Here is a 13865-nt window from a genome sequence, read left to right as displayed (position 1 = left end):
TATGATTACGGCATCCCCCTTCAGAGTTCGAATTGTGAGAACATGGCAAATAAAAATATTTTAGCAAAAGACTGGTCTAGTACCACGTCTTTATGTGAGACATCTTGAATCGTGTCCCATATGCTTTAGGTATAGGATCGATCACATGTGCTATAATATTCATCCATTCTAAATTTTCCAAATGCTTAGGGCATTAAGAGGAATAAGGAATAGAACTGGATATGAATAAAATGATTAAGCAATTTCTAAGGACAATATGAGGTTTACCAAAGATTGGTTGCTCATGGACAATTAGAAGTATAGTGTAAACTTTGGAAAGGACCATATTTACATATTCTGAAAAGAGGCAATTCTTGTTTAGAAGTGATAGTCAAAATGGTAATATGGAATTGTTTTCATAGGTGGAAGTTATTCTCTGAATCTATGTAAGATTAGAAAACTTAATGCAATGAAGGATGTTCAAAAGAATGTACTTTGAATATGAGATTTCGTTTCCATGGAATTGATCTCCATTGGAATACTTTGTAATGTCTGTTGTCAAGTCTTTGTGACTTTTGTATATAGTCATTACAAGAGAATCATTGCATATATGTTTAGAATCTAACAGATTATAGTAAATGTCAAGAGTTTGGTATTCTCACATTTACAAAAGGGATTAGGATTGTGAAATGAGCATCATTGGAGTCGTGCTCAATTGATCTATTTCACAAAAGAAAGGACCATAGGTAAACATAGTGTGCATGCTTGGAGCATGGCATGACTATTGTTTTAATTCAGGTATTAAGTTGATAAATCGAAACATTATAAAATGAATAATGAGTAACCAATATGGTGCTTAGATAAAATGGTTTTTTATTTACACTCAAAGTGTTAGGGCCATATAGGATTAGTATTATTCTTGTGTTTCAGTTTGCATGTTTTGACTTCCCGAATAACTAGGTTATTCAAACTGTCCACAGTCAAACATATTTTGGAAGTAGGTATTGAGGCAAGACTGTCATGAATGGGTATGTAGTTTGTTTAGGTGGCTAGACTTAGCTGCAATGTTCATAAGTTCTCCTGGAATAAGATTTGAGTATTGGATTAGACCCATGCTTATTTGAATCACTTCATAGATTTTATCACGAGTGAATCATGAGACCATAATATCTTATAAAACATTCGTTTGTGTATGATTCAACAAGTAGTTAGTACAAACATATGTGTCAAATTTTATCCATTCCTTTTACCTCATAAGGATAAAAGCAATATATGTGGGCCCCTCGATGATTTAGTGATGACACCCCTAATTGCTTGGCCAAGCCTGGACTGATTTGATTTGTTCAATTAGTCAGTTGTCATAAATCGAAAATCGGGAAACAACAAATGGAGAGAGAGAATGATTATAATCCATGTCTCAGTCCATACGATGTCTAGAATTGAGGAATATATGATCACTTATGTAATGGATGCATCATTGATTTGTTCAGAGTTCGACAATGGCTTTAAGAGCTACGATTGCTAGTCGGGTTATGAAGTGGTACTTGCAAGAATAGTATTAGACTTATCCAAGTGGGACACTATTGGATTAGATGTCTAAGCCCATAACTATTATTTGTATGTACTTTACCCGAGAGTAGCATGGTCCATTTGGGTTACATATCATTAGGGGAATTTGTTAGGATGGACGCTTGAGAGAAGGTTATATATGATTTATTAATATATTATAAGTACTAATATATTAATATGAAATCATATGGTTTTAATAAGTATTGATCAAGAATTAATTTAGAATTGATTTAGTGATCAAAAGGAGAGTAATTAAATCTATGGGGACTAATTATGTTAATTATTTATATTCATGTGTGTTGGGCTTATGATCCATGTTGGACCAAGTTTATGTATAGGTACATAAAGAGTTGAGCCACAAGACCCATGGGTATGGATTTGGGTTATATCCATGACCCTAGAAATCCCACATATAAATACACACTTCATTGCCCAAAATCATGACTACAGTATTCTTGGAGTTCATGGTGGTTTTGGGTGCATGGGGTTTCTCTCTCAAGTTCCTCCTTTGTATATCATGTGTTGTGATTCCACTTGAGGCTTCCACACTATTAGGGCTAAGCTCTTAAGGATAGATACATCAAGACTTCAATCTCCACCATAACGTTTATTATCCTAACTAGATTCTTTTGTGGTATATGAAAATTGTATGCTAGCCATAGGTTTAATACCTTGGAAACACCATTGCATGTATAATTAGTGAAAACATAGATCCAAGGTATTTAGGGTGGCATAAACACCTTAGGAGTGTTAGAATGCTCAAAACCCTACAAGAAGAACAACAAATTGGGCAATAAGTAGAATAACCTCAGCCAAGGTGAAGGAATGTGAGAGGTCGAGGAGAGAGGGGGACAATCACAACCACCACCCCAACCATTTGAGGGTGATATACCGACTCACCCGTTTCAAAGTCGGGTTGGTTTGTATTTGGACAATCTTCATAGTGTAGTAACTTACAACATTCAAATTTTCAAAACCATGTTTACACATATGAATATGGTTCAAACCCGTACGATGCCTCCCCATTTCCCGTACATTCCAATGTGGGAAGAATTATGGACGCAAAAAGGAGATGGTGGTGGAACTAGTGGAGCACATCATGATGAAGAAGATGATTAATTTATCCTTTTATTTCTTTTATTTTTGTTTAGTTTATTGTTGGTTTTTTTTTGTTTTTATTTTAGTTTAATTTTGTTTTGTAACGACTACTTAATTTGTTATGTTTCTTGTTTACTTCTTTTAGCTGTTATTTTCAGAGTTAGTTAGATAAAAACGCGACTGAGGGGCCTTAGAGATATGACAGCATAAACACGATTAGCCATGTCATTTAGAGTAGAGAGTTGAGAACCACAATCTTAAATAAGTGTCGGGTTAATCGAGAGAGAATCGTTTTGGGAAGGAGTCACGATATATGCAGTTCAGAAGGGTCTTAATATGTTAAGACACAAGTCCACATTATATTTATTTAAAGACGAAAAGTTTTATATGATGCCCAGTTTCCATGACATGGAGACCAATTACACGTCATGGATTGAGTTCAAAATACGATTTCAGAAAATGTAATTATTCAATGCCACGTCGTGTAATTCTACACCACGAGGTGGAATTCAGAAGTTCCATTTTTTCTTCTTTTCTACACAATTCCATGTGTCATATGCTTTCCCACGTTGGTCTATTATATTTTGAAGCTTTTCTACACCACATTTGTTGAATATTGAAGTCTCGATTTCAAATTTTGTCGACACATCTACGTGTCTCATTTCTTGAAATTCCAAGTTCTATATTTGAAGAAGTACAAGTTCAAGATGCTCAAGTTACTCACACATGAAGAGATCAATCTTGCCACTTCTACTCCAGGGGAGTCTGTTCCTTTTTCTCCCTTTTCTTGCTTTCAATTTATTTTATGCATACAATGAGGGCAAAGTATGTATTAAGTGTGGGGTAGGGGTCGAAAAAGTAAATTACTTGATAATTTTAAAAAAATTCCAAAATTTTGTAAAATTTAAAAATGGATTTGAAATAATAATCTAAATAAAAAATGAATCTAGTAATAATTAATTTACACTTAAGTTGCTAGTGTTATGTGGGATGAACCAGTGAGAGCTCAAATGTTTAATTGAGCCAATAAATGTTATAGTATATTTGTGGCTTCCCAAGTCTTAGTGAAAAGCCATGAGATATGAAAATGTAATCTGGTAGTTTATATGGCATAATATGTTCTGCAGCCTAAAACTGAAATCTATCCAGGAGAGTTTATGTAGTCATTGCACATAGACTAATACCATTAGCCGATAAAGGTTGAAGTTAAGCTCCCTTGATTAAGCATGTAGGATTTGAGTGAAAAGAAAATGAGAAATAAAAAAAAGAGAAAGAGAGAGAGGAGAGAGAAAGAGAGAGAGAGAGAGAGAGAGAGAGAGAGAGAGAGAGAAATTACCGAAAAGTTGAAGAATTTTGGAGTTATCAAGTATGATGATCAAAAGATCAAATTACAAAGAATCAAAAATTGAAGATACCAAAAATAAAACAAAAAGGTGGTGAATTCAAAGATATCAAAGATCAAATACTCGAAGAAAGTGAAGAATTCCAAGAGATCCATTCTGGTATCTAAAGTTATAATTTCTAGATCATGTATGCTTGGGTAGCTTAACCAAAAACACCTTGAGGTTAAGAAAGAGTTCTAAGGATTGATTTGGAGGGTTGCAGAAATGAGTATCATATAAGCTAAGGGGTGAAGTTTCATAAGCAATGTGAGTATTTAGGATTGGGAAGTTATTAGGAGATTTAGACACAAATATGCACATTGAGGTCTTGGTATAATGGTTGGGATCGAAATGGATTGTTCTATGTGATGCTAGTGATGATGGTTTGAATTAAAAATAATTACTTTTGCTTAAGGGCAAACAAAGCATAAGTGTGGGGTATTTCTATATTGCCATATTTATACATACTTTTTGGCATTATTTGAATACATTTATATACATATTTTGGTTATTTGCCTGGAATAATGGTACTTATAAGATTAAATTGTATTTTGCAGCCAAAATAAGTCATTTTGAAGAATAAGGACTAAAAGTGGCAAAAGAAGAAATTTGGAGGCTTGTAAGACTAAAGAGAAGAAAACCCACGGAAACGGTTGTATCCACGTCGTGGATATCACTTACACGACGTGGAATGGAAAATTATGGAAGATGAGTACGCGCAAAGTCGAAATCCTTGCTCGATAAGGATTCGTCTAAGCCCATGATGTGGAGCTTTATTCCATGACGTGGAATGTAATTTTATGACAAGTATATATATCTTTAACACTTGCTGGTTTAAGGGTTGGTTATTGGGAAGAATAAAGTTCTAGAAGTCGTTTTGAGAGGATTACAAACCAGAAAACCTAGAATTCAACCAAGGAAGAAGAATGGGTCATAGTTTATTCTTCGTTTGGTATATTACTATGTCTTTAACTATGAAGTTTGTTAGTGTGATTGCTTTGATGAGTAGCTAAATCCAACTACCTCTATTAGCTAGATCAAGCTGCAACTCATGGTTGGTTTATAATAATTTAGACTTTTCTAGTTGGTTAATGTCTTGTTTTTGATTGTTTATACCTAGTATGCTCAATTTGATACTAGATTCCTTTAATTCATATTTTGTGTATTTTAGTGACCGTTAATCTACATGAATTTGACTACCTAGTAATTTAGTGAACATTAGATTATTATAGCTAAGATCGAACCAATCTTAGATAAGTAATTGAAGTATTGAATTTGGCTATGTTGCAGAACTCATATTGTGACCACAATTGTGTTTGTCAACTCAATCTCACATAGCTCCAATCCTATTTAATAATTGATTTTGTGTTAAATTTTGTGTGACCATGTGTAGCTCTACATGGATTAATTGAATATTAGAAAATTTGGAATTGAATTGCCAATAACAGTTTAATTGGTAACCAATGGGAGTTGTCATAATTAATATTTAAACCATTGAGGGAAAGTGGATTCAAACTAACAAAAGTGTTTTTATAACTTCATTGAATAGTTGTTGATAAATTAAGTTCATCTAAACTTGCAAAATTAGATAAAAACCCATTTTTTTTGAATTTTAGATTAATTTAATTGTAAGTATGTTAAATAATTGATGTTGAGAGAAAAACTTTGAGACACACTTGAACAAACGTTAGAACAAATATATTGCGGAATAGTTAATCTGGAAGTATCTAAAAGCTCAACAATAATATTTAGAGTTAGATGGTTAGATAGTTAGTTGCGGAAAAGTAAAGAAATGTAAGTGACAACAATTATTATATCAAGTATACACTTAAGTTGATTCATAACGAGGAATGCATTCAAACCAAGTTAATAAGTGAGATCAAACTTTGTGATTAAGTCTCAAAAGACTTGCTCCGAATAGAGGTTGTAATCGATTATGAGAGTAAGAAGAGTGGGTATGAAAGATAGAAAAGATAACTTTAGGGATTGCCATTCATAATTATATGCGTAAAATTTAATACAAGAGAATGAGCTCTATTTATAGAGACTCATGAAGTACACTAGATTACATCTCTAAGAGTAGCCATGCAAGGCATATTGGACAATAGAGTGTATTACAAAAAGACAAATAATCTAGTAAAGAGATTGCGGTAGGCAGAGACTGCGGTGGCAATTGCTGATGAAGAGACTTGACAGCGGGGGCTTGATGGTTGCGGTAGCAGGAGTTTAAAAGGGTCACTTTTTATGTTTCAACAATTTCCCCTAAGTGACCTCTTTACCTTTTAATCAGCTATCGTATTTAAGAAACTTGATCAGGATCCACCAAAACTTCCTGATGTTCGCTAACAAGATGATTCTTCTTAAGATCTCGAACTTGACTTCTACAGTAGTTTGCTTTGATTTTTCAACTGCGTTTCGGCAGATGTCAAGTTGCTTCCTGGTGAGGCGATGCATGGCAGTCATAGGAATGAAGTATTTGACATTATCGGTCTTCTTTTTGAAAATGACTCCAAGTTCAGGATAGTTGGTTGCACCTAAGGATCTTTCTTCATAGCCTTCAGTAGGCATTGGTGCAGGGTCAAGTGGTGGCAAATCGAATTTCTTGGCAATGATGGGGTAGATGTCTGTGTCGATTTTGGCAAAGTCATAAACTGTTTCCTTTAAGAAAGTATTAGCCCTTTCAAGTGCAATCTTCATCTTCGGGTGCTTCTCAGACTTGAGTTGTAACATCTTTGCAATGAGAAAGACTTCTTCTAGATTCATACAAGGAAAGTCAGCCTGTATGCGGACATAATCGTGTTCCCTTCTGGTCAGAGTGTATTGGATGAAGTCAGCCTTCATGAACTTCCTTATTTTATAGTTATTAACTGTGGATGGTCTATCGTTAGACCAAATATTCTCAATAGGAGAGGCATGCTTAGCATAAAACAGAGTAAGCCTCTCAAATTCCATTGGCAGTCTTTTGGTGTCTGGAAGGCTGCAGTCGAACTGCTCAAATACAGTGAAGTGTCTGGCGTTTGGAGAAATTGGGACATCCCAGTAGCCATCTGAAAGGGGTTCCGCATAGGTGAGGTGAGGAGTGTAGTCATCATCAAGCAGTCTGTGGTGAGGATTAATCCAAGAATTTATCAAGGACTCATCCATGAAGGTATCAAAACCGCATTGTCTCCATACTTTTTCAGCAAGTTTGGCTACCTTCCAATCTTTTTTCCTTTGGGTGATGGCAGGTGAGTCATTTGAGATAGGAGAAGACATGAGCTCCGCAAGATTTTTGAAGTGAGGGGAGCCTTTGGTTTCTCAAGAGTGTTTTCTTCTTTCGGTGGAGAGTTGTGACGTGGAGTATGATGAGATGGTTGTGGTGAAGGAATCTATTTTTGTGACAACCCGATATTTCAATTCCTTGTAATGACCTAAAAAGTCAAGTATTGTAACCACTTTTGAGTTAATAAAATTAACTCTGATGATAAATGTCCAAAAGGTTTCTATTTAAACTCCTTCTATGTTTAAATGTCATTAAACCATGATCGTAAAAAAAAAAAAAAAAAAAAAGAACGCCCAAATCCGACTTCGTATATTGAAGTTATGAATTTTCCAAGTTCGGCTTAGCATCAGACAACTAAAAACTCGAATCGGAGGTCGAACGACTTTTGGCCGGTATGACCTAAACGAGAATCGAAGGTCTCGACAATGGTATTTCAGCGGTAAAAAGTCTGGCAAAAACCGACTTCAGATAAAGAAGTTATGAATTTTTGAAGAAATTCCTTAAACACGATGAGTTATAAAATAAAGAATAAAAATAATTTCGGAATTTGTCAACGGAGTCTAAACGAAAGTTGTAGAGCGTAGTCTCACCTACGCGTGGATATAAAGACCATCGAAAATGGAGTTCGTATGAAGAAGATATGAATTTTTGAAGTTTATTAAATAAATTATATATTTATTTAATTCAAAAATCAAGTATTATCCGAAGAGGAGTCAGCGTCCTCATCCGAGGTACGCGCCGCGTACCCCTATACGCCCTGCGTACCCGAGGGCCTTGGCCTCAGATCGTCCACGTCGCCCTATGCGAGGCTACCGACCCGTCCGACCTGCCCGTCCGACCGACCCGTCCGACCCGCCGTCCCATCTGACCCACCGTCCCATCCGAAGCCGAGGCAGTCGAGGCTTCGGTCATGCATGACGTACGCGTACGCGCTGCGTACGAGTGTAGGCCCTGCGTACGAGGCTTCTCAGACCCCCTTATAAATAGCATGCGAAGGCTTCCGAAAAACTTGCTCATTTCTCTCCTTTCTCCCACGATCTTGCCTCGTTTTTCGTGCCCGTTCAAACCCGAAGCTCTGGTCTTTTTGCTCAAGTCCCGAGCGTCGATTTTACTCCCGAGATTCCCGAGAATCTCGAGAAAAATCCGTTTCCCGAGACGAAACTCTGCCCGGTTTTCCATCTCGCTATCTTCAAGCTTTCAAGTGAGTTCATACCCCTTAATTTACCTTTTAAATGTTCTATAAATTCTTTTATATGCTTTCAAGGGGGGATTACAAGTAAAACACACGAGTATTATCGTGTGTTACATAAAGAACTATTTTATATGCTTTTATATATCCAAATCACATGCGATTTACAAACTTATAGGGAATTTTCATATATATAACATATGTTAAAATAGCATTCTATATTTTGAAATATAAATTGTTGTAATGCATGTATAAACTAAACTTTTCTTAGATTATATGTATACTTGTCTATCTTAGACTCTACACCAAAAATCTATGCTTTCATAACAAATGATTCCTTTTCTAGGTATTTCTAAACAAATGAGACACACTTTTAGAAAACTATAATAGGTATAGTTTTACGAACAAATTTCTAACTCTTATGTACTAGAAACATGAATTTCAAGAAGTCACTTTCATATACAAGAACAAATGTAACATTTTAACAAGTAAATCTGTTTTTATACCACAGATTTTGTGAGACACTAACTTCACGTACGTTCGAGTACACATTTCAAGTCCTGTCTTATATACCAGAATCCCTTGGAGGGGGAGCATCGTGTTTGTGTATAGATCTATACGGGCTTGACAACCCGCGCCCTGACTGTTAGTTGCAGTCCACCATTTGTGGTGACAAACGTCATAACATTTCAATGCCTGAAGAACGTTGTGTATAGGCATTCCGAGTCAATAGTATGGTTATAAAACTCACATGGGGTATTAAAAATGCATTGATTTACAAGGTTTTGAAACACATTGGTTATTTTACACTTACATACATTTTAGAAACAAACATTGGTCTTGAGTGAAGGCTACTTTTATACTAGTAGAAAATATAGGATTTTCTAAACACAAACAAACAAAGACAAAACACTTCATTTCATACAAACATTATTACTTAAATACTTATGAAACTCACCAGCTTAAATGCTGATCTACTCTTTCAAAATTACTTGTATGTCCCAGGGAATCAGTAATTTCAGGTATCATTATGCTTTTGATGAAGGGATGCTGCGGCGCCAGTTTAATCTCGTATTTTGACATCATATTGTAATTGGTTTTGAACATGTAACTTTTGACAAATGTAAACTTTCAATTATATATATGTTGGTTGTATTGCTTTCTTTACTATGTATTCACTTGTTACGCTACCACATGAAGTCATCCGCCCCCGAACGTTTCCGCCGTTCAGGTTTGGGGGTGTGACAATTTTGTAGAGATTGGGGGAGTTTGACGTTGTGAGATGGAGTGATTGGAGTGATGGACTTCTTCTTCACTTCCCCCTCTTGAGGAGTTCAGACCAGGAGCCTCCTCAAGCCATTGTCAAAGGCCATCAACTTTAGCAAAAACTTCTTGGAATTGAACTTTGAGGGGTTCGGCTAGTTGTTGATTATTAGGGATTGTGGGGTTGAAGAGTATCCTGTGAATTTCCTTGGTGAGATGAAGGATTTTAGGAGTATGGAAATTTGTGGACAAGGATCTTTGCAAATGATTGACAGTAGTTTGAAGGACTGAGATTGTGGACTCTTAGGCAGTGTGAGTCTCAACAATCAGTTTTTCATAATGGGAGGGTTGATCCGCAATGGCTGCTTGAGGATCTTTCTTGATTGCGGTTACCTCTGAGATAAGGCGTTACGTAGAAGCCATGAATTATTTGTGATCTGCCTGTCGATTATTATCAAGGGACCATATTCCCATTTCAACCTTGAGTGAGATACGCTCAGCATCTATCCTCTCATATGTTTCCAGGCGTTCAATCCTTTCTATCAGTGAATGCGGTCCAGGGATATCTTCTGGTTGCGGTTGAGTTGGCTTGACCACAGCAAGGATTTGATCAACCTTTTCTTGTAAACTTAAGAATTCTTTCCTAGTGACAGCATTCTTCTTCTTCTTCTTCTTCTTCTTCTTCTTCTTCTCTTTGGGCTTTGAAGTCGAATGATGAGAGCCACTGGATTCTTCTTCTTCATCAAAGATCTTGAGGTCATCATCAGAAGGAGAGGGTTCGTTTACCTCTTGCAGATCAGCATCATCAAATCTGAAGGTGGGAGCACAGCTCACTTCGATTTCGGGTCCTTCGTCTTGTGATTCTTGAACAGTGGGAGTGGGAGGAACTTTGGAAGCATTTTGGTCAGCAGTTGCTTCCTGAGCCTTGTGGAAGTTTTCGACCATTTCAGACATCCAATCTTGAACTTTCAGAATGGTGGCTACGGTATTGGTATTATTAATTGCATCTGCCAAATACTTAGCCACAACTTGTATCTCTTGTTCCTTCAGCTGCTGTTGCTTGATTTGTTGATCCTTGCGTGCTAGGAATGCCCTACAAAAAGTGGCATATTTCTTTGCTTCAGCATCATTAGAGGGTTGATACTTACTCCAAGAATCGTTTGAGTTACTATTGTCAATTCCTTGAAATCGCACCGAGGTGTCCCTCGTGTTCACAGATCCTTGCACATTTGTGCTCACCATGCCTAAACCACCAGTTACTGATGTAAGCAGAGTAGGATTTCCTAAGCTTCCTTGGTCTCCTTGACCCGTGGTCAAGTTTGGCCTCGACTTAGTTCTGGCTTGGGCGGAAGAAGTGCCCTGCGGTTGGGAAGGTGTTTGCAGTGTATGGGTGATATTCAAGAGGATGGAGTTCAACTCCTCAGGAGAAAAGAAATGCAGTCGGGAAGCCCTGGAGACTTTAGGGTGAGAACCAATATTATCCTCTTGGGATTCAACTGGTCGGGAGTCTCCTCGTTGCTATGAATCAAACTCACTTTCTGAGTTTGAAAGGTAAAAGATGGTAGATTCTAATGGATGTGTGGGCATCCCAAGGACTACCGGAGCCTGTTGAGAGGCTGAGGTATCAGTCTGGTCATGCATATGGCTAGAGGGATCGGTTTTGGGTTTCTTGAGGATTGAAATGGGTTAATCATCCTCGACTGAATCACTGTTGGAATCATGTTGGCTTGGTTCCACAATAGTGATTACTAGTGGTGTTTCCTTTTCGGGGATGGCTTGGAAGCATCCTTTTTAGGAGTTCCTTGTTTTTTGGTGTTGCGGGGGCCATAAAGAGCAGAAACATTGTGCTTGCATCTTTGGGATTGCGAAATATTAGAGAGACTTGTGGAGGAAGGGACTGCGGTGCCTTCAGGGTTAACGACTACGGATGGAAGAGGTAAGGTAGGAAGGTATGAGTCAATACCTTCCGTAGCCTCAATGTGGTCTGAGACATCAGCAATCTCAAGACCGAGAGTAGAAAGAATGTGGACAGGAAGTCTGCGGATTGGTCCAAAAATAGATTGATCATATGAAGGAATGTACCCTTTGAGATCCTTTGTGACGAAAAAGTTGATGTCATTGCCCATGTTGATCCCTGCGTCCGCATGAAGGTCTGAAATGCAGAGGGACCAGAACCTTGCAAAGGTGAGTGGGCGATAGGCTGTGAAGGCACATTTAAAGGGGGTTGAGATTGGGACAACATCTGTGAAAGCATCGAAAGGACCAAACAGAGGGTGATTCTTCAGGAATTTGATCATGAGTTTCGTGGGAGCATAGTAGAGAGGGTGTTCTTCAAAGATGGCTTTGAAATTGCTTGAAGCAATTATGGGAAAGTCTAAACCTGTAGGGTTCACTGATCCATAAGCCTTGGATTGTTTCTTCGAGACGTTGGATTTCACCATTGTTGAAAGTTTGAGAAAGCTTTGAGGAATGTAGAAGAAGGTTGAAGGTTTAGAGAGCATAAACTTTTCTTTGTGGAGAAGAAAGGGGTTTTATAGTGGCTTAAGGGAGCGGGAAAAGTTTTTGACCTAAGTGAATTTGGGTAAAAACGTTTGGGTTTCTCTTTTGAACTAGGGTCTTTAATCTCACCCACATATTGATAAGAGAGAGAGATTAAATCTGAAATTGGGATTTACCAAAAAAGGGTATGCATTTAATGAAATGTCACATTTTATATCACATGGTGAATGTGTGGTAGGAGAGAGATTAATCCGTTGGATAAAGGGGAAGTTGTAATGGATGTGATAGTTTGGGGTAATAGGAAAGGACATATTTAAAGGATTTGATTTGGAAAATCTTTAGTTTTTTCATCATATCGAAAATAGATCTGACACGAGGTTTAGAGGAAAAAGAATGTGACAGCTTCTCAAGGAATGTTTTTTAATTAAAGTTTTATTTAATGAAGGATCATTAAATAGCACACCATTTTTGTTTTTAAAGAATGAATGGTCTGAAAATCAATTAATGTGACTGCGGATGGACACATCATTGCAGATGGATCCTTTGCTATAGCGGATAACTACAGTGGAAGAAACTGAGAAGAGCACTAGTAAAAAAAGTTAGTAATAACAAACAAGAAAGACCCGTGAAAGATAAATATAATATATGGTTGCGGTACATAGACTGTGGTACATAGGATATACCAGGACCAATTATTATGAATAACTTTCAGTTAGGACCGCAATGGAGACCAAGGATGGTCTATAGTAGCTATCAATTCAGGAAGAATTGATGGTCCGGATTCATCATTCCTAAAATTTGTAAGAACGCATTGAGTTTGGTAGAGTCAAGTATCTTCGTAAATACATCAGCAATGTCTTCATGAGTAGGGACAAAGATGAGTTCAATGTTACCTTTCAAAATGTGGTCTTTGATGAAGTGATGCCGTAGTTCAATATGTTTCGTCTTGGAGTACTAAATAGGATTATGAGAAATCGCTATGGAACTTTCAGAGTCACAGTATATTGGTATCCGCAACATTCTGTAACCGTAGTCAAACATTTGTGTCTTCATCCATAGAACTTGAGAACAACTGTTGGATGCGGCCACAAATTTAGATTTTGCGGTATACAATGAAACACAACTTTGTTTTCTTGTGGACCAACTGACGAGTCTTTCTCCCGGAAATTGACATCCACCTGAGGTACTTTTTCGATCAAGTTTGCATCCGGCAAGATCCGTATCTATAAATGCTTGAAGACTGAAATCATTGCCTGCGGGGTACCATAGACCAAGAGATTTGCTTCCTTTCAGGTACCGGAGAATTTATTTGGCTGCGGTCATATGTGATACTTTTGGGTCAGTCTGATACCTTGCACATACACCAGTTGCAAAGACAATGTATGGTCGGCTTGCGGTGAGGTACATTAGAGAGCCAATGATACCTCTATAAGTCTTGTGGTCCACAGATTTGGCAGAGGGATCAACAAAGATCTTATAACTGAAGGCCATGGGGACCATAGCCGAGGAACAAATGTCCATAGAATATTTCTTCAATAGTTCAGTGGTGTATTTCTCTTGATGAATGAATATACCCTATTGAATTTGTTTGACCTGAAGAACTAGAAAGAAATTAATCTCTCTA

Source organism: Lactuca serriola, chromosome 3 (genome assembly GCF_051521515.1).
Source record: "Lactuca serriola cultivar US96UC23 chromosome 3, Lser_US96UC23_V15, whole genome shotgun sequence".
Lineage (NCBI taxonomy): Eukaryota > Viridiplantae > Streptophyta > Magnoliopsida > Asterales > Asteraceae > Lactuca > Lactuca serriola.
The sequence above is the reverse complement of the archived record's forward strand: the minus strand, read 5'-3'. Positions refer to the sequence as shown.